The sequence below is a fragment of the Rhinopithecus bieti genome, unplaced genomic scaffold (genome assembly GCF_001698545.2).
Source record: "Rhinopithecus bieti isolate Rb0 unplaced genomic scaffold, ASM169854v2 scaffold_13689, whole genome shotgun sequence".
NCBI lineage: Eukaryota > Metazoa > Chordata > Mammalia > Primates > Cercopithecidae > Rhinopithecus > Rhinopithecus bieti.
In genome coordinates this window covers 1,274,671-1,295,153 of record NW_016808044.1, presented here as the reverse complement: position 1 = coordinate 1,295,153, position 20,483 = coordinate 1,274,671, and the positions used below count along the sequence as shown (strand labels likewise).

Here is a 20,483-nt window from a genome sequence, read left to right as displayed (position 1 = left end):
TTTTTTTCCTGCCAGAATTTGCCCATATAGTGTTGGAGGAGTTTCTGATGACGTTGCACTGGGACCATAAACAGTGAGAATACACAGAGGTTGCAGGGCAGAGAGCAAGGCTGGGTGAGGGAGGCAGGACCACAGCACGATGAAGTATTAAGAAGACAGGACCTCAGGGGCAAATCTGTCGGAAATATTAGATACCTCACTTTTATGTACTTCATTTTCCTCTGGTATGTAAAACAGAATGCCTTGTTTGTTAATTTATAATGAAGAGTGTGCATATCTTGCAAATAAAAATACCCAGGCTTCTTGATCCCTCTCTCTGAAGGAACATTTGCTTGGGAAGACAAATGACAATTATAAAGTCGCTTTGAGGGTGTCAAGTCAGAGCAAAGGGCTTATTTCAGCCAGGCCAAGGCAAAGGCTGATGAAATAAACATTCCTTCCTCCCAGCAGGGGTTACTTCTCCTAATGAGTAGAATATTCATATCCACTGGCTGCAGAGGCTCCTCCTGATAAACACTGAGGATTAAACACAGAAATTCCTCACACTTTGAGTTAAGAGGAGGCTGCAGGCATAGAATTTACACCCCACACCATCCGTGGGCTTGTGATCTTGTTTTCTTTCTGCTGCCATGTAGATGACGGTTTTCTTTTCTCATTAAAAATTAATATATGATTGTTGAAGAAACTTTACAAAATCTTCACTTGTGTATTTTTCACAGGGGAAAAAAAGAGGGAGCAAGAGAACTGCCTGTGAGCAAAGGTTGTGAGCATCAGGGCTGGTGTTTTTAACAAATTCTAAGCATGCCTCTTGGTGTCACAAAATGAGCTGTTCATACACAGACTAATCTGGAACACTGTAGATCTGTCTTTACTGCCTTGGTGAAGCAGCCTTTAGAGCTTATTGGAAGCAAAAGATGTCATGAAAACTTTGCAAGCTGCTAAGAGCCAGGACTGAGTCTAGTTTTTTTAGCCCTTAGCTGTAGGACCGTGGGCAAATAATTGATCTCTTGGAGCCCCGGTTTTCTCAATCAGGCCGGCCATAATCATCATATTTTACTTTCCTCACTGGACTATCGTGAACATTAAATGAAATGGTAGATAGGAGGTGTACTGTGACTTGCCAAGCATCACATGCAAGCACTGAGGAAACAGATAAATAAGACTCAGTGTTGCCTTAAAGAAATTCATAATGTAGTATCAGAGATTGACACTGTATAAAAAGTAGCTATAATATCACAGCGTATGTGTTTATTAACATCTTGCACAAAGAACCATGAAGATAAAAGGCAAGTGTATCATGCCAAGGGGCTCTGGTCAGGGAAGGTGTTCCTGAAGAGCTGGCATTTGAGCTGGAGCTTGGGGGCATGAATGGATTTTACCAGATGGAGGCCGTAGGAGTGAGGGAGGAGGATACCAATTTCCTAGACACATTCCTCTCAGAAAATCTTAAGCCACGGGACAGTTGGCCTACACCAGTTTTTATGCAACCTCGGAACCCTGTGGCTACTGGAATCGTGCTTCCCATTGGGAGAGTGTCTATTAGCAGAAAGAATAGAATTCTTTTTTCACTTCTTGAAATTACCCAGCAGTCAGATCTGAATCCCTTCATTTAATAGCCCTTTAGTGTCTTATGCTAATGGTCAGAGACAATGGGGTTCATGGCCACTTGACAATTAGCTATTTGTACACCGGTTATTTTCTGTCTGCTCACGCTGTAATAATTAATGTTGCACTTACATCTGAGCTCCTAGGGAAGGTTACAGTGGCAAACAGAGATGACTGGACTCAAGCTAATGTTGTATTTGTAGAGACTCAAGATGGTCCTTGCCACTCTAGTCAGGTGCACAATCCCCTTTACTCAAGCTCTGGTGCTGCCAGTAACAGCAAGGACAGTTTACAGTGGGGAAGGTGTTTGGATTTCAGAGCAAGAAGCATCTGTTTGCATTCTTTATCAAAGGCCCCATGGAAAACTTTTCTCTCTGCTGTTTCCTGGGTTTTGAAAACCTTGATCTACCAATGATTTATTTATCAAATCATTTTTCTATAATTTATTGAGCATAATATAAAAGCAAACCAGTAAACAGAAAAAAGCAATAAAATCATCACTTTTTGAAAGCAATAGTTGATGCTTTTGTTACACTGTGTGTACATTTATAGGTGAATATATGATTTCCACTATGCATTTTGATCTATGGGACACAGCATGGAAGTCACCCCCAGTACTTCTCAGGAGCTTTAAGAGTGTATGTTGGTAATTATATGAATCAACTTTCTTTTGTACAGACTCATACCTAAGAATTGAGAGATTGAGTATACAAAGATGTTGTCTGGAGAATAAGAAATGGTGTCTTAATTTTGGGCATTGAAGCCATTGCTGAGTCTGGGGCCAGGGACCACTGCTGTTCTGGGTGAGTGGGTGCAATAGCTCACACCTGTAAACCCAGAACTTTGGGAGGCTGGCAAGAGGAACACTTGAGGCCAGGAGTTCAAGCCCAGCTTGGGCAACATAGTGAAACCCTGTGTCTACAATTTATTTTTTTTTAATTAGCCAGATGTGGTGGTGCATATCTGTAGCCCCTGCTCCTCAGGAGGCTGAGGCTGGAGGATTGCTTGAGTCTAGGAGTCAGAGGCTGCAGTGAGCTATGAATATGCCACTGTACTCCAGTCTGGGCAACAGAGTGAGACACTGTCTCTAATAATAATAATAATAATAATAATAATAATAATAATATCTAATGTATAGATTTATCAGAAGGCCCAACTGACATAAGTCATATTTGTTTAGTATTTTGTTTTCAAAGCACTTTCTGCATGCATTATTATTACTGATACTCTCTCCACTAGCACCCTGTATTCTCAGAAGGATATAACACTTTTTGATGGGGTTGTTTTTTTTTTCTTGTAAATTTGTTTGAGTTCTTTGTAGGTTCTGGATATTAGCCCTTTGTCAGATGGGTAGTTTGCAAAAGTTTTCTCCCATTCTGTAGGTTGCCTGTTCACTCTGATGGTAGTTTCTTTTTATTGCGGCATTATTCGTAGTAGCAAAGACTTGGAACCAACCCAAATGTCCATCAGTGCCAGACTGGATTAAGAAAATGTTGCACATATACACCATGGAATACTATGCAGCCATAAAAAGGATGAGTTCATGTCCTTTGTAGAGACATGGATGCAGCTGGAAACCATCATTCTCAACAAACTGTCCCAAGAACAGAAAACCAAACACTGCATGTTCTCACTCATAGGTGGGAATTGAACAATGAGAACACTTGGATACAGGAAGGGGAGCATCACACACTGGGTTCTATTGTAGGGAAGGGGTGGGGGAGAGATAGCATTAGGAGATATACCTAATGTAAATGACGAGTTAATGGGTGCAGCACACCAACATGGCACATGTATACATATTTAACAAACCTGCACGTTGTGCACATGTACCCTAGAACATGAAGTATAATAAAAGAAAGAAAGAAAAAAAAAAAGAAGGCTGTAACACTTTATTCTGCTTGCCTCTCAGTTCCTACTCAGCTTCTCTGCTCCCAGGGGCTGTGACAGGTTTGCATCCCCCTGTTAACTGATGAAGAACATTCACATCTGCCCTGAATACCACTAGTGCTGGCTTCTGTAAACACAGAAAATTTGTTCCTGATTTCCTACACCCTGACCACATATGACCCCTGCTCCCACCCCAATCATAGGAACTCAAAATTTACTTACAAATGCAGCAAAGAGCCTATTATTACTTCTAAGGTCTATTGTTGCAATTTCTACTTCAGCCCATTTGGCTTTTGCTGTTGTTGTTGTTGTTTTAAACACCTAAATTCATTTCTATCTTCTGTTTTGACATTGTCAGCTGTTTAAATGTTCTCTTCCCGTGCTTTTCTCTTTAGAATCCTTACTTGGATCTTACATTTCTTTTCCCCTGGAAGACATTTTTCCCTTGGGGCCACAGAGTAAAATTAAATGAGAAATAAATTGTTATAGTCAATTGCCTTGGAGAAATTTTCAGTAATCCCTCGAGCGTTAGAGACAGAAAGGACTTCAGTGTTCACGCAGTCTATTGAGACTCTCAGTTTTTCACCCTTTTATTATGTTCTCACCCATGGGTCAGATGCTTTGGGAAAAAATGATCTATTTGGGAAATAGCACTTTTAAGTAAAAAAGGTGATTTAGTTTTTTCTAGGCTTTTTTTTTTTTTTTTTGATACTTTGATTTTTGCAAAATGTAAGTAACTGCTGACCAAAACCGCAAGTCAGTATTAAGTAAACAGTATTTTTATGTGGAGTTAAGATAATTCCTTCTAAACACAGAGAAGCGTGGCATTTGGTTAGTGTCATCAGGGTTATTACTCTTAATATACGGGCTTTCCTTTAGATCTGAAATATTCTGTAGCTTGAGAAGCTGAGTGTCACTTTCACAAATCCCTAAACATCCTAGAGTCTAGCTGGGGAGGAATCAATCTAATCTAAACCCTTCTTATTACAAAGGTGAAAATAAAGGAGTACCATGACTTGCCCAAAGTGGTCAGACCTGAGATTAAAATTCTGCTTCCCTAAATGCTATTCCTAGTCTTTCCCCACATATCCTGAAGTGGTATCTTATTTTTCGGCATTGTAACCATTACTGGGTCTGAAGCCAGGGAGGATTGCTGTTCTGGGCAGGGTAAAAATAGTGGCTGGCTTTTATCAGGCACTTTCCACACATGTTCTAAATGCTTTACATATATGAGTGATTTTCATCTTCACAAGCCCTGGAGAAGGCAGGAGTTGTCACTGTCCCCATTTAGCAGAGAAGCCAATAGAGAGATTAAGTAATTGACTGTGATCACCCAGCTGGTACTTGACAGTACTGGCTGGAAAAGTAGAAAACAAAAGGAGATTTACTCGGATACTGTAATCCGGCTCCACAACGTCCCATGTCCCATCGTAAGAAGGTAATGAGCATCTGCAAAACGCTGGGGGACATGGACACCTTCCCCAGCACAGATCAGGATCTAGTGGGGGAGTCAGAAGGGTAGACCATGTATCTCGATGCAGTGTGATAAGTGCTACCATAAGCATATGCCTGGGTGTGGTGAAGGGTTCCTGGCCTCTCCTGATAGGATGGGGCTGGATAAGGTTTCCTGGAGAAAGTGACACTGAACCACTTCTTAAAGGATAGATTTGGATGAGCTAAATAAAAAAGAGTGGGATAGGACCCTTTGGAGGGTGCAGTCAGCATCGGTAATGTCTTCAGGGAAACAGACTCAGAGGTATTTCTTGAGTGTGAAGTTCTAGCACTGTTGGCTACCTAGGGCTGTTGTAACAAATTGCCACAAACTGGGTGGCTTCAACAAAGAGCATTTATTCTCTGGTGGTTCTGGTGGCTATAAGTGTGAAATTGAGGCATGGGCAGGGTCTTCCTCTGGAGAGCCTGACTGAGAATCTCTTCCTTGCCTCTCTAATAGATGCTGGCAGTTGCTGAATTTGTAATGGTACCACACAAACCTCTGCCTCTGTCTATCTTTTCATTTTTGTTTTTTATTTTTAGAGATGGGGTCTTGCTCTGTTACCCAGGCTGGAATGCAGTGGCACAATTATAGCTCACTGCAGCCTCGAACTCCCAGGCTCAAGGGATCCTCTAGTCTTAGCCTACCAAGTAGATGGGATTGCAGGCGTGCACCACCACACCTGGCTAATTAAAAAAAAAAAATTATAGAGATGGGATCTTGCTGTTTCCCAGGTTGGTCTTGAATTCCTGGCTTCGAGTGATCCTCCCACTTCAGCTTCTCAGAGTGTTGGGATTATAGGCATGAACCACCACACCTGGACTTCTTCTCTGTGTGTATCTCTGTGTGTTCTCTCTTCTTCTTATAAGGGCACCAATAATTGGATTTATGGCCCAGTATAATCCAATATGACGTTTCTTAACTACTTACATGTGCAAGACCCTATTTCCAAATAACATTGCGTGTCCTAGGTTGATGCGAATTTGGAGGGGGACATTATTCACTCAGTACTATGGCAGAGGTGGGAGTCGAGGTTGGGATGGTGGGACATTGTGCATAACATTGACATTTACTTTGTCAAATGTCCTCCTGTCTTCTCAAATGGTCTGCTGCTGACTTCATGGTCAGTTCTCAAAGAGAAATGCATTTACCAATAAGTGCCATGTGTTTTGGCTTCCAGCTTACATAGTATCCAGCATTGAGAGTTAGAGTGGAGATTCTATCCCCGTTCTGCTACGCATGAGTTTCACAACTTTGCTTTAGACTTTCTAAAACTCAATTACCATGGTAATAATCAAGGAATAGATTTGCTGTCCTGTCTGGCTCTCAGAATTGTTAAGGGACTCAAGATAAAATCATGTTTGTGAAGGTGCATGGTAAATTGTAAAGTGTGTGTCAAGTGTTCTGTTGTGGAATTTTTTCTTCTTTCTTGTGGATTATCTCCTCATCTACGGGCCCCCTCGTAATCAATTAATCAATCAGCCAATTTCTACTGAGCTTCTACTATGTACAGAGTACAGAGCCACATACTGTCAAGGACACAGAAAAAGGTTGAAATGTGGAGTTCATCAGGTTGTTGGAGAGAAAAATCATACAGAAAGCAATTTAAAAACAATCAAGGGCTAATTTGTGTGGCCCTGACTCTAATGAAATTGATGATCAGAGAAGTGTTTTTTTGGTGGGAGCTGGAGTGCTTAACAATGGCTTCCCCAAGGCAGATGCTTTAGAAGGCTCTGGAAGATTTGTACCGTGATGGGGTACCTGTTCTTGGCGGAGCTGCCTGCTGTGCAAAGCCTTAGAGGTAACAGTGAGGAAGGCCTGTGGGAGACCTGGTTAGGCAGAGACTTGCAGGGTCCCTTCAAACTGACTTTCATTCAATATTTACTTAGAAAGATGCTTTGAAAAATTAGCAATGCATATAGTTGTTTTATATGCAAAATAAGGAATCAAGTCCATAACCCAGTTATAACATTAAAACTTGTTTGGAATTGGATCTCTTGTGGAGAGCTATAGTTACGCACATTTGGCCAAGATAGAGATTATGTTCGTGGATATAATTATGAAGTACTATGTGACATATGTTTAAAATTTCCCTTTATTGCCTTTTGTTATAGCAAATTATCCCCTCACTGCCCCGCCGCCCCGGCCTGCCCTCACCTTTCTTTCTTCCTTCTTTTCTCTTCTTCAGCCTCTTTTTGTTAATTTCCGAACCAGAAATTTCTTGGGAGGACAATTAAAGGTTTGTAATGTAGGTAACACAAATCCCTCATTTTTGGGAAAACACATGCATTATCGGGTTCAAGACTGTAGCTGACTGTAACTGTCAATTCCATGTTGGCCAAGCCCTGGGTTGGTGATGAAATCTGCAGTAGCCCTATGCAACTTGCATGTGCATGGTGCAAAAGCACGGGGGAGAGAGAGAGAGAGAGCGAGAGACCATGACAGAGAGAGAGAGAGAGAGAGAGAGAGAGAGAGAGAGAGAGACTGTGAGAGAGAGACAGACAGAGAGAAAGAGAGAGAGAGAGAGAAGGAGATCTTTGTCGTCAGAAAGTTCCCTCGACCATGAGCCAAGTCAGCTTTGCCAGAAGCAAGAACCATTCAGAGTTAGTCAGTGGAAACTTGGCTTAACGGGCATTTTTTTTTCTGACTTCTTTCAGTGCAGATTTTGTACTGCTTTAGTTAGGTGACTTAAGATGCTGCTTAGCTCTCCTACCCTCTAATCTGGTTCTGGTGAGGGTGCTATGAAGCAGGGCTGGAGCCTGGGGTATGTTTGGGGAGGGATGGAGACTGGGTTGGCCAGTAGGAGGGGCTGGGTGCCTGAGGGCAGGTGGAAGATTTGCAGAAGCAAGTGTATGCCAACCTACAGATGTTTCCAAAGGGTCAAATAAAAGAAAAAAATCAGGACTTAGGTAAGGACTGATAGTATATGGAAGTCTGTTGCAATAGGGGGAATGTCCCAACTACTTGGAGAAGTAGAGCACAGCTAGAAAGAGCTGGGTCTTGGAGAGTCAAGTGAGTAGGTGCTGTGAGTGAGCAACTAAACAGGAGTGTTTCTCTGCATATGTAGTCAGTCGATTATAGGGAAAGGCTGTTGGCAGTAGTGGCGTCTTGTCTGCATTCCTGTATACGCTCTCAGTGCTCGCACAAGCATTAGAGTGGGACAAAGTTCAGGGACCGTGGGAAAGCAGAGAAGACTGACCAAAGTTTGGTCAGGCTGCATTAGTGGGCATTTTGTCCAGATTTGTTAGTGGGGACAAATAGTTCAATTAATTATTTATAAGCTTAAGAATGGGAATTGGTAGATTTTGTGTCTGGCCTTGTCAATAGGTAAATAAGATGATCATCCACACGTTTTATCTAACTCTTTTGGGGAAAAGTTGGTCTTTGCAATAAGCCCTTTCCTGGAACAGAAAAGTTTGGGAGATTGAAAAGAAACTATTCCTGTTTTCCAGGAGCAGGAGCTCATATTTTTCCAGGACCTCAGCTGAAGTTCAACATTGTCATGTGGGTGGAGCACGACCAAGACAGTCAACCCTTGTCTTAGTTGGCCTGTGCTGCTATAACAAAAAACCCATAGCCTAGGTGACTTAAACATTAAAAAGGTAATTCTCACAGTTCTGGGGAGTCCGAGATCAAGTTGACAGCCGATTCAGTTTCTGGCAAGGGTTCTCATCCTGCTTTGCAGATGAACATCTTAATTCAGTTCATGTGGCATATGGCACAGCAACAGAGATCACCTCTCTGTGTCTCTTTTTACAAGGGTGCTAATCCCATTCACAAGGGCTCCACTCCAATGACCTAGTCATATCTCAAAGGTAATACTATCTTATGACCTTTACATACGATCGTACTGGGGATTGGGTCTTCAATATATGAATTTAGTAACCATAGATTCTAGACTGGCTTTTCTCCTTTTTTTTTTTTTTTTTTTTTTGAGATGGAGTCTCATTCTGTCACCCAAGCTAGAGTACAGTGGCCCAATCTCGGCTCACTGCAACCTCCACCTCCCGGGTTCAAGTGATTCTCCTGCCTCAGCCTCCTGAGTAGCTGGGATTAGCACCGCCATGCCCAGCTAATTTTTGTAATTTTATTAGAGACGGGATTTCACGATGTTGGTCAGGCTGGTCTCAAACTCCTGACCTCATGATCCACCCACTCTGGCCTCCCAAAGGGCTGGGATTACAGGCGTGATCCACTGCACCTGGCCTAGACTGGCTTTTCTCAGATACCATTCCAAAGGGCTGATATAATACAATTATGATTGCAATAGCATTATGCATGTTTCTTTTCTCCAGTAGGTGATTAGAAAGCATTACTTACTCTCTGTTTCATTTTCTTTGAATGTCTAGCATCCTTTGCATTGTTCTGTCTTTAACCAGGGGAGACAGTTCTCTCAGAAAGTTTGTGTCTCTGCTTTACTGTGCGCTTATGCTAGGGAGCACTGTCACCATCCAAATCTCAAGGGTCAAAATCCTATTTATTCCCAAGCTCCGTTTTTCTTTGCTTCCTTCTAGAGACCACCGGGTATTCAGATTTTCTTGTTCTTTCTATTTAGTATTTTTTTCATAATAAGTATTTTTTTGGATGTTCACACAAATGGAAAAGACCACAGACAGAATTTTAAATTAGACGTTGCCACTTACAGAAAATCTATATTCAGGGAAGGAATGGTTGGGGACCCTTAGTAACTAAAATCTGGTGATGACCACACCATAGTTCTTTAATACATCAACACAGGAATTGTTGCTCTGTTTATTTTTTGAAAGGGATGTTTATAACATACATTTGAAAGGAGTCATGGTGACTAATGGAAAAACATTACAGATTGTCATTTCACTGAGTCTGCCAGCTTTCTCTTACGACTGATGTGGAGTGGTGACTGTGGAGGGACTGGCTTCATGACAAGAAGAGAAAGGGATTACAATGAAGTCTTCCTCCCATTTCTGTCCTTCAGTTGTTCAGAGGAGTATTAGGGTTCTCTAGAGGGATGGAACTAATAGGATAGATGTATATAGAAACAAGAGCTTATTAAGGAATATTGACTCACACGATCACAAGGTGAGATCGAACAATAGACTACCTGCAAGCTGAGGGACAAAGAAGTCAGTCCGAGTTCTGAGACCTCAAAAGTAGAGAAGCCGACAGTGCAGCCTTCAGTCTGTAGTGGAAGGTCCAGCAGTCCCAAAGCTGAAGAACTTGGAGTCTGATGTTCTAGGGCAGGAAGGATCGAGCATGGGAGAAAGATGTAGGCTGGGAGACTCAGCCAATCTGGTCTTCTCACTTTCTTCTGTCTGCTTTTATTCTGGCCACACTGGCAGCTGATTAGATGGTACCCACTGGGTCTGCCTCTCCCAGTTCACTGACTCAAATGTTAACCTTCTTTGGCAACACCCTCACAGACACACCCAGGAACAATACTTTGCATCCTTCAATCTGATCAAGTTGACACCCAATATTAACCATCGCAAGAGGTAATTCATTGCCCTTCCAAGGATATTTGATGGATACATAAATAAATATATTGTTTTCCTATATTTTACCTAAAGTATGGTACAGTATATGTACCATTTTACCTTTTCTTTTTTTCTTTTCTTTTTTTCTTTTGAGATGGAGTCTTGCTCTGTTGCCCAGGCTGGAGTGCAGTAGTGTAATCTCGGCTCACTGCAACCTCCATCCCCCTGGTTCAAGCGATTCTCCTGTCTCAGCCTCCTGAGTAGCTGGGACTACCGGCACCTGCCATCATGGCTGGCTAATTTTTTGTATTTTTACACATCATGGAGGTCATTTGGCATGAGGAAAAAAGTGTTTGTGTGCATGTGTGTGTGTATGTGTGTACAGTGGATGCTCATTATTTACGGATTCCATATGTGCAGATTCGCCTACTCATTGAACTTTATTTGTAACCTCCTGTCAGTACTGGCACACGTTTGTAGTCATTCACAGCCACGGGCAGAGTAGTGAAAAGTTTGAGTCTCCCAAAGTGCATGTTTCCAGCTGAGGTCAAACCAGGTAAGTCTCTGCCTTCCTGCTTCAGCTTCCATACTGTGAACAAGTGTCCTCCTCACAGTCTGTTTAGAGCCCTGCTTGTTACCTTTTTGTGCTTTTTGTTGTCAATTTCACTGTTTAAAATGGCCTCCAAACACAATGCTGAAGTGCTGCACTGCGTTCTGAAACACAAGAGGGCTGTGAGGTGCTTCAGGGAGAAAAGACATGCATTAAATAAGCTTCCTTCAGGCAGAGTGACAGTGCTGCTGGCCGTGAGCTCAGTGTTAACAATCAGCAATGTATATTAAATAATGTCTCTTAATAGAAATGTACATAAAATGAGGTTACATATTGATCAGTTGAAAATGTTGTAAACAGAGGCTCACAGGAAGCTAATCTTGTATTTTCTTTAGGAGCAATGGTTCAGTATTTGCTAATTCAGTGTTCATAGCAACTTTATAGAACAGAACTACCGCAAATAATAAGAATCGGGCGCACACACACACACACATATAAACATAAACCCTAACAGATGCTGAGTATTTCATTGTATGGATATCCCATAATTTATGTAGTCTCCTACTTATGGACATTTGGATTTTTCCTACACTTACTATTACAAAGAATCCATGATGAATAAATGTGTGTATCTCTTTTTCAGGTATACAAGTATACATATATAATAATGTTTCCTAGATGTGAAATTGCTGGGTGAAACCAAGTGTGCATTTGTAATTTTGATAGGTATTGCTCTGTTTCTCCATGGAAGCTGTATTCATCTACACTGTCTGGGGCTGCCAGCACCCACTGTCTCCTGGAGCACCTTTCTCCACAAACCTGGTGGAAGAATGGAACACAGACTTTGGACTTGTCTTTGTGTTTTTTAAGACAAATACACAGAACTTGATGTTTGAGAGTCTGCTCTGTATGCCAGAGGCATGAGAGTAACTTTAAGCATGCAGATACTTTTTATCTTTCCCCACTCAAAGTACCCCTGGTGAGAGGAGAGTGAAGCAATAATGTTTAAGGTCCCAAGGAGAGGATCAATGTGTATGTGTATGAGTTCCCTTTATTTGGGTCTCTTCAGGGTAATTTGCAACATCTATAGTCCAGTTACGGACAGGCCTGCTGTTCCCACCTGGAAGACTTGAAGAGCAATTAAAAAATCAATAGATGTGATTTAGTATTTACTCATGTGCCTCACTGGCTCAAGTCAGGAGTCAGAAAATAACCACTGGCCAAATTCAGCCACTGCCTGTTTTTGTGTGGTCTGTAAGCTAGGAATAATTTTAAAATTTTTTAATGTTTGAAAAAAATCAAAAGAAGGGTGTATCATGATACATAAAAATTACATAAAATTCAGGCTGGGCGCAGTGTTTCACACCTGTAATTCCAGCACTTTGGAAGGCCAAGGCGGGCAGATCACTTGAGTCCAGGTGTTCGAGACTGGCCTGGACAACATGGAGAAACCCTGTCTCTACAAAAAAATTCAAAAATTAGGTGGGCATGGTGGTGCATGCCTGTAGTCCCAGCTTCCCGGGAGGCTGAGGTGGGAGGATCACTTGAACCCAAGAGGCGGAGGTTGCAGTGAACCAAGATGGTGCCATCGCACTCCAGCCTGGGTGACAGAGTGGGACCTTGTCTCAAAAAAAAAGTCACAGGACATTCAAATATTAAGATTCATAAATAGAAAGTCTTACTGGAACACAGCCACACTCATCCCTTTATGTATTATCCACAGCTGCTTTCATGCCACAAGGGGAGAATTGAGTAGTTGCAACAGAGATGATATATCGCAGAAGGCCTAAGATATTTACTGTGGCCCTTTACAGAAGATGTTTGCTGCCTGTTGAAACTCTAAAGGTGCCTTTTCTTCTGTCCCTTATCAGACTTTCAGTTCGTGGCTGTTAGGTTGAAGGTTTCGCCTAAGAGAGAAGCACCATTTCAAACCCCCGAGTTTCCATTTGCATTGTTGCTATTTGGCTTTGTTTCTTTTCATACAGAAAGTTGGAAATTTGTGAACCTATGATGTGGAAACAATGAGGACAGCTTGTTTCTGTTTCTTTCTTTTTTTCTTTTCTCGCTCTTTCCTTCTTTACTTTTCTTTCTTTTCCTCCTTTCAAGATAGGGTCACTCTCTGTTGCCCAGGCTGGATGGAGTACAGTAGCATAATCATAGCTTATGATCTCAAGTGATCCTCCCACCTGAGTCTCCAAAATAGCCAGACCACAGGCATGTATCACCCAGCTAATTTTTAAATTTTTAAAAAAATTTTAGTTAAGACAAGGTCTCACTATGTTGCCCAGGCTGGTCTTGAACCTCTGACCTCAAACAATTCTCCTTGGCTTGGTCTCTGAAAGTGCTGGGATTATAGGCAACAGTCAGCCCACCTGGTCATTTTATGCCATCTGTCCTCCGAGCCAAATTATGGTAACCCAAATTCCTGAGTTTTCTAGGACAGCCCAGATTTAATATGTTCTTTCTTGTCAATACAAATCACCTCACCAAACTATACCCCAGATGGAATAAAAAATTTTGTTATACAGGTACAAATACACAAATAATAATTTAGATGAAAAAAATAGTAGAACTCGTCACTGATGGAAACATATGGCATATTGCTTCAGATACACATGATTTTCTCGGCCTGAGACCAATTCTCTAGCTTGGGACTCTGCTTCTGAAACTCATTTATACTGAGATATATATCATAGTTATTACTTTTGCCTGGAATCTGATACAGAGGAGAGGAAAGAAGGATTCCTTGAAAAGACAGCTGTGGAAATAATTGTTTTCTCTGGTGGAGATAGAGCAATGGGTCTTTGATCATTGGAAAGTCTGGTAGCCCCCTCCTGTACTCTAACTCCACTGTTTTGTTGTTAACATATCATTGCATATACTCTCTTGTACTCTCTTGCTTGTTTGCACGCTACTTGTTAAACCTTTTTTTTTTTTTGATGGAGTCTTGCTCTCTTGCCAGGCTGGAGTGCAGTGGCATGATCTCAGCTCACTGCAAGTTCTGCCTCCTGGGTTCAAGCAATTCTCCTTCCTCAGCCTCTCGAGTAGCTGAGACTACAGGCGTGCGCCACCATGTCCAGCTAATTTTTGTATTTTTAGTAGAGACAGAGTTTCACCATGTTGGCCAGGATGGTCTCTATCTCTTCACCTTGTGATCTGCCCACCTCAGTCTCCCAAAACACTGGGATTATAGACATGAGCCACCGTGCCCAGCCTAAACCTTTTAATGTATCACACCCTATGCTAAACACTTGACAGAAATTTCATTTGAACTTTATAAATATGAGTAAGAATCTTCATCACCTCTGTTGAAAAACATGTGGAGGGAGCTTAAGTCAAGAATCTTATCCAAAGTTATACACCTTGTAGGCGATACAGCCAAGATTCAAACTCAATACTGTTTGGCTCTAGAACCTGAGGTCTGTATTATCATGTGATCTTCAGTCATTGATTTTTTCATTTAGAAAATATTAATTACTTGCCTACCAAGAGTCAGGCAGTGTGCTGATTGCTGGGAATTTCATGGTGAATGAGACAGAGGCAGTTTCTGTTTACAGAACTTAGAAGGATAGTGGTGGGGGGGAATGGATGTTAATTTTTAAAAATCATACAAATATTTAAATAAAGAAATGTAATGGAAAAGCTTAGAATAAAGAAATCCACAAAGTCTTTGGAATCAGGGAAGGGCTTTCCTGAATACGTGATGCTTGAGCTGTGTCTGGAAGTTGATTACTGATTAACTAAGCAGAGAAGTGTATGTTTGGCGGTAATGGTGGGGAAGGGTGTGGTGTGATAATTCCAGGTAGAATAAATAGCATGTGCAAAGGCCCTAAGGTCTGAGAGAACATGGTCTTTGGAAGGAGTAAGAAGCAAGTCATAAAAAAGAATGAGTTCATGTCCTTTGCAGGGACATGGATGAAGCTGGAAACCATCATTCTCAGCAAACTAACACAGGAACAGAAAAACAAACACTGCATGTTCTCACTCATAATTGGGAGTTGAACAATGAGAACACATGGACAGAGTGGGGAGAACATCACACACCGGGGCCTGTTGGGGGGTGGGGGACAAGGGGAGGAAGAGCTTTAGGACAAATACCTAATGCATGTGGGGCTTAAAACCTCAATGACAGGTTGATAGGTGCAGCAAACCACTATGGCACATTTTTACCTATGTAACAAACCTTTACATTCTGCACATGTATTCCAGAACTTGAAGTAAAATTTAAAAAAAGAAGAAGACAGCCAGCATGAGCATAGCTGGTATCTGGAGACAGAAGCAGGTAGTGATGGGAGATGCAGAGTGGACTCGGAAGAAGAGCTGAGGGAAGCTGTCGAGTATCAGCCTTGCAAGAGTCCACTGAATCAGTGTGGCCTTGGGTGAGGCTGATGGCAGAAGTGAAAAATGAGATACTGATAGATTTGAAGGATACCTGAGTAGGTAAAAATGGATGAATGGGACAATTAGTGTGAGAGCAAAGGAGGTTTCCAGATGACTTCCAGGCTGAGAACTGGAAGGTTGCTGTCCCGTCCTGCAGTCACAGGGATGCTGATCTTTAAGGCCATGACTGTAGAAAGCGGGAAGACCTGAGAAGCAGGGAGGATGTGAGGAAAAACCTGTTCTCCAGGTTATTCCAGGTTCTTCAGGTGGAGCAGGAGTGAAGTTACATGAAGGTGCAGTTTGCTTCCAGTCAAGGGAGTAGTGGGCAGCCTGGTAGAAGCAACTGGGCAAACTCTTGTTCTCAGAGCTTCCTTTCAGCCAAGTCTTTCTCCTTCTCTGATGACAAGAGGAGTAGGGGGAAGGAGGAGAAGTCAGGGCAAGCCCAGTGGCAGAGGGACACAGGGACACAGGCTAGAGGCACCCTGCAGGTGTGCTGATACCCAAAGCCAGGAGAGTGGGCTGGGTTCCAGGTAGGTGCCAAGTGAGAGGGCACTCTGGTGTCACAAAGTAGGGCAGCAGAGATTGCCTGGAGGGCTTCCTGGGGGGATGCGGATGTCAGCAGTGATTTGATATGTGCTTCTAGTAGGAGGACTGCGGTTACTTAAACAGCTGGTAGAACTCAGGTGTGGTCTTGGGATCTCAGTCCCAGTAACTCCTGGAAGGTCCATGCTGTTCTTCCTTAAATGTAAAAGGCAGAGATGGGAAGACCCAGAGAGCACAGTGTTAGACTTTAGGAGGGCAGGGGTCTTTCCTTATGCATCTTTGCATCCTCAGCATTTTGCACAGAAGGGGTTGAGGTCCATATTTTCATAATACTGCCCTGTTTTTTTTTCTTTGAGACAATTATAATTTTAAAAATTATTTTAATTAAAACCTGTCATTTGTATAGAAAGTCTTACAGAGCAACAGAATTGCATCTGGTTTTCATTGTACACCTATCGAAGTCGTCCTCATCTTCTGTAGCCGCCCTCTTACTGGCTGTCTCTGTTGGTCATCACTGCCCTAAGCTTGACCTTATTTCACATCAGGCCCATTAGTGCAGGGGTTGATGTTACAGTTTGGATATTTGCCCCACCCAAATCTCACACTGAAATGTAATTCCCAGTGTTGGAAGTGGGACCTGGTGGGAGGTGATTGGATCATGGGGATGGATTTCTTACGGGTGGTTTAGAACGGTTTATCTAATTAATGGTTTATCATGAGGACTGTACCATCCCCTTGGTGCTTTCCTCATGAGAGTGAGTGAGTTCTTATGAGATCTGATTGTTAACTGTGTGGCACCATCTCCCTACATCTCTTGCTCCCACTCCTGCCATGTGAGACACCTACTTCTCTTCTGCCATGATTGGAAGCTTCCCAAGGCCTCACCAGAAGCAGATGCTGGCACCATGCTTCCTGTATAGCCTGTAGAACCATGACCCAATTAAATCTCTTTTCTTGTAAATTACCCAATCTCAGGTATTTATTTATAGCAAGGCAAGAGTGGCTTAGTAAAGTTGATTTGCAGCTAGCAGAGGTACATGTCCTTCCCAGATTCAATCTATGTGTCAGCCATAAGAGAGGAGTGTGTTCCTCAGGAAGTTCTTCTCTGAAGGACATTGTGGCCATGCCTCGGGGGTGAAAGGATTGATCATACATATTGCATGACCCTTTGTCATGGAAGAGTGTAAGCTACATCCTTTAGTGGTGTCTTTCCCTTCATACACTTCCCTTCCCATAAATGGGCCCTTGAAAATGAGCCCAAATCTATTTTTGTTTAGGTTAGTTTGAATAAAAGAAATCTGGTGGCAACAGACTGCAAAAGAGAGTGATTATTTTATACCACAATCACTCTCTAACTTCAGTTCTGCAATGTTAATTTTCCATGCTGGTGTTTGTTTTTGGGGGCCCTGCTGGGGTGCACAGGAATCTCCAAATATGGTCTGATGGCCCACCTGGGTGTGGCAGCTGGGTTCTTCTTTCCTTTCCGCTCTGTTTCTTTTTTTTCAGGTGTCTGATTCTCCAGTATATCTTTCCTGACCCCATTTTTCCCCTGAGAGATGGATTTCTTTGGTTAACATGCTAGAATTCCACAAAACATAAGTTTATTTTTCTCATAAATCTCAACTCTTTCCTGAAAATTTGTATCATTTGCTTTTAATAAAATTCCTTTCCTTCTATGTCTGGGTGCATTTGTCTTCATCTCTTGCTGGGGTATAGGGAGGGGTCTGGGAGGATCTTGCCTCTTTGCCTTCCTTTGTCCTACATAGCACCATGAGTCTTCACTCTCATATGGCTCTCATCAATCACGCTTGCTGTCTTCCCATTAGGTGATCCCCTGTGACCATTCTGTTTCTCTTTAATAACCTCTGGGCATTCCTCATGCCCAGAATATTATTCTTGCAGAACGAAGTCTGTTTCCTTCACTACATTGTGCCTTGTGACTGTTTGGCTTTGTTTAGGTTGATGTGTTCTTTTAGGATCATATACATTTTTTTCTTTTTGCCTTAGAATCAGCCAAGGGTTGTGACATTAAAATACAAGATACATTTATAACTTCATGTGACCTGGATTTGGTGCAGGTCATGCTGAGACAATGATGAATGTCTCCTGATCAACACCAGAAAACCTTGCAGAAAATACATTTAAAAATAGGAGTGATGTACTGAGTTCTACTAATTTGCAGTAAATTATCTTTTTGGACCTAGGTCTGGCAAACCCCTCCTGTGCACCTGCCCTGTGTCACAGGTTGCACTGGGAACTCTGCATATGTTATCTTACATAATTTTCTGAAAATTCTATCATGTAAGCATTACTGTGTGCATTTTGCAAATGATCTAAGGAAAGGGCAGAGGGCAGTGGAAGTAGAGATCAGATCAAAACTTAGGTCACCTAAATCTAGCACCTTTTTTATCTTGTCACCTCCCTGTGGCCACCTTTGATGCATAGCATTTCTTTATTTTTAAGAACATAACTTTCACTCACTCCTGACTCAACGATTTCATTTATAAGTGACCTTAGTAGTCCCAGGGTCCTGTAGAATTTTTTTTTTATGAGAGTAGCTCAAGGAATTCTTCCCCTCAAAGCCTGAGGTGGGTGGAGCAGTGTTCACAGGGTCATCCCAACTTTGTTCTTTTTTTCCCAGATGCCTGCTGAGAGTTGGTGACTTGCAGACTTGTTGAAAATCTGAGGGGTCAGATAATGTGATGTCACTAATTTGGCATCATGTAAAGGAGAGGGCATAGGCTTTGAAAACTCCCCTGGGATCAAATCAGGCCTCCAGTTCCTGCTAGCTGAATGACCTCAGTCAATTTCCTTAATTTTTATTAGGTTTAGTTTCTTCATCTAAAAATTTTAAAGAATAAATATGATAATCTAAGCTTAAAGCAGGGAGTACAAGACTTGGTGAGAGACAGGTGCTCATTAACTATTACCTCTTTCTCCTTTCCAATGGATCATATGATGCTGAACCTCTTTCTGATTGGATGTTTGATACTGTATTAGTCTGTTTTCATGCTGCTAATAAAGACATACCTGAGACTGGGAAATTTATAAAGGTAAGAGGTTTAATGGACTCAGTTCCACATGGCTGGGGAGGCCTCACAATCATGGCTGAAGGTGAAGGGCATATCTTACATGGTGGCAGACAAGAGACAATGAGAATCAAGTGAAAAGGGTTATCCCTTATAAAACCATCAGGTCTCATGAGACTTAATGCACTATCATGAGAACAGCATTGGGGGAACTGCCCCATAATTCAATTCTCTCCCACCAGGTCCCTCCCGTAATGCGTGGGAATTATGGGAGTGACCATTCAAGTTGAGATTTAGGTGGAGACACAGCCAAACCATATCTGATAGGGAGTAACTGAAACCAACAACAAAAGACTGATTAGAATGAGCTAGTGAGTCTGTATTCCAAGACCAAATGCTGCTTAGACATGCATTTCTTAAAAAAAATAAAAGCTCTAAGTAATTGTCAAGGAATTAGAAAAACAGAGAGAAAATAGTACTGTGTTCAATACCATTCTTGTTTTAAAGAAGCTAAACGAATACAAAGAGTAAAAAATATGGTGTTGGCATTTGCACATCGGGGCTTTGCTTGGAGGAACACATCTTGTCATTACTTGGCCGTGATCCAGCCCCAATATTTAAGTCTAGCCAGAAGAGAGTTAAGATATTTTGAACAGCTCTAGATGACAGCACACACAGCCCTGAGCTGTGCGCATGGAGCAGCTGGTTGTGTTCCCCTCCCTTCTGCTCATAGGTGGTGTTATTCAGTCATGGCACAGTGACTTTAATAGATATTAAAAACGAGGCTATTTGAGCATGTCATTCTCAAAGCCCCATTGAAACGCTATATGGCAGCATATGTGACTGAACATGGTACAAGGCCATTACCTGCCTGCAACAGGAACCATTCCTTTTGATCTGTGACTCTGTATAGCAAAATAGTTTTGTAATCATGTATAATTTGTCTATTAGCTTTGTCTTTATGCCAAGCATAGTTAAAATAAAAATCGTGTGGAAAAGATTATTTTATTGTGAATTCCTGATGGAAAAGGCATTTTCTTTCAAAGTTATTATCTTGGTTTTACAGCTGACCTTTAAAAGAGTGTTTATGACTTTAAATACTCCAGAGCTCAGCAAATATTATCCTCCATATAATTTAAATAGTCATTATAGCTTTGTCTATAAACACTGAGTATGTATCATAAGATGCAATGTTGGTCGTTTAAAATTTTTGATATTTTATTGTAAAAGAAAAAAGTCTTGTTTCATTGGTGCATTGAGTGATGGTTGACCTTTTCTTATTAAATTTCTTCTTCTCATTTCATCTGTATGTAATCCTAGAAGGTCACTGGCTGGCATTAGCAACCCCAGAAATGAATGGTCATGATGTCACATCCTAGAATTGACAAATTAGTTTGTTTTGTCTCTCATTATCCATTATATCCCTTACTGTAATGGGGGATGAAAAAGTTCAAGATGGAATTGTGGCCTGCAATGTCTTGAACACCAAGAATTAGGGGTCTTTAGTGTGTCTCTCCTCCCACCTCTCTTACCATACATAC

At 41.8% G+C, this 20,483-nt stretch overlaps 1 protein-coding gene across 1 annotated transcript in view; it reads left to right on the top strand.

The window, feature by feature from the left end:
• ZMAT4 (zinc finger matrin-type 4) overlaps positions 1-20,483 on the top strand; it is a 380,154-nt gene that overhangs the window by 142,397 nt on the left and 217,274 nt on the right. The window lies entirely within an intron of this gene.